Source organism: Petaurus breviceps, unplaced genomic scaffold (assembly GCF_028583685.1).
Source record: "Petaurus breviceps papuanus isolate PSGF00001 unplaced genomic scaffold, PetGlider_PUasm1.0 38, whole genome shotgun sequence".
Classification (NCBI taxonomy): Eukaryota; Metazoa; Chordata; class Mammalia; order Diprotodontia; family Petauridae; genus Petaurus; species Petaurus breviceps.
The window spans coordinates 34,792,250-34,794,188 of NW_027186304.1; positions in this window are offsets into that span (position 1 = coordinate 34,792,250).

Below are 1,939 nucleotides of genomic sequence, written 5' to 3' on the forward strand. Positions count from 1 at the left end.
TCAAAAGGCATGGAATATGATATTCTGAAGGTCAAAGGAGCTGGGATTAAAACCAAGAATCACCTACCCAGCAAAACTGAGTATCATGTTTCAGGGGAAAATATGGTAATTCAGTGGAATAGAGGACTTTCAAGTATTCTTGAAGAAAAAACCAGAGTTGAATGGAAAATTTGACATTCAGATACAAGAAGCAAGAGAAGCATGAGAAGGTAAACAGGGAAAAGAAATGATAAGGAACTTATCAAAGTTGAACTATTAACATTCCTACATGGAAAAACGATAATTGTAACTGATGAAACTTTTCTCACTATGAAAATAGTTGAAGGGAATATATATATATATATATATATAGTCTTTATCAGAGGGTATATAGGAGTATGAATACATATGTGAATATGTATGTATATATATATGTTTACAGGTATACATAGATAGACAGCACAGGACCAATTTAATAGGGAGGGATGATATTTAAAAGGTGAAGTTAAGAGGTGAGAGAGTAATATAATGAGAGGAGATGGGGAGAGACAGAATGGGGCAAACTATCTCATATAGAAGAGGCAAGGGAAAATGGGTACAATGGAGGGGAAGAAGAGGAAGGCATAAGGAAATGGGTCCAGATTCTTTCCCTACCTCCCTTGTCACCCACCCTTACTAGGAAGATAAGCAATTCAATATAGGTTGTACATGTGTAGCTAAGTAAAACATTTCCATAATGGATATATTATGAAAGACTGACTATATTTCCCTCCATCCCATCCCACCCCCCACTTGTTCTATTCTCTACTTGGATCCTGTCCCTTTTCAAAAGTGGGTGCTTCCAACTTCCTTTCCCCCCAGCCTTCTCTCCCTTCCATCATCCCCCCTCTCAACCCCTTTGCCCCTAGTCTCCTGTAGGGTGAGATGCCCCATTTAGCATGTATGTCATTCCCTCCCTAAGACAAATTCATTGAGAATAAGGTTGACTTATTCCCTTTTGCCTTCCTGTTCTTCCCCTCCATTATAAGTTTTTCCTTGTCTCTTCTATATGAGATAATTTATCCCATTCTATCTCTCCCCATCTCTTCTAATTATATTCCTTTCTCACCTCTTAATTTCACCTCTTAAGTATCATCCCTTCCTATTCAATTGGTCCAGTACCCTCTGTCTATGTATACCTGTACATATATATATATATATATGTATGTATACACATATATATATATATATGTACACACATATATATATACACATTTCCATTCCCTTCAACTATTCTCATACTGAGAAAAGTTTCATAAGTTACAATTATCACTTTTCCATGTAGGAATGTAAGTAGTTCAACTGATAAGTTCCTTATGATTTCTTTTCCCTGTTTACCTTCTCATGCTTCTCTTGCTTCTTGTATCTGAATGTCAAATTTTCTATTCTACCCTGGTTTTTTCATCAAGAATGATTGAAAGTCCTCTATTCCATTGAATGACCATATTTTCCCCTGAAACATGATACTCAGCTTTGCTGGGTAGATGATTCTTGGTTTTAATCCCAACTCCTTTGATCTCTGGAATATAATATTCCAAGCCCTTTGATCCCTCAGTGTAGAAGCTGCCAGATCCTGTGTTATCCTGATTATGTTTCCATAGTATTCAAATTACTTCTTCCTGGCTGCTTGTAATATTTTTCTTCTTGATCTGGTGTAGCAGCAAGCACCCCGGCGTCCTCAGAGTTTGCTGCTCACACAGGTTCTTAGATCTGCTTTGTTAAAGGAAAGCAACTCAAAATGGGTTAACAAGCTTACTTTAATCAGTCAGACATATATCGTTTACGTTGTTCAGGGGAAAAGGTCAGCACCCTGAACTTCAAAGTATACAGGCAGAATTATCAAGACAGAAACAGATCAAGTAGACAGATTTCCAAACTGTCCAACCATTACATCCATACCCAGTCAACATCTGGGTTTCCA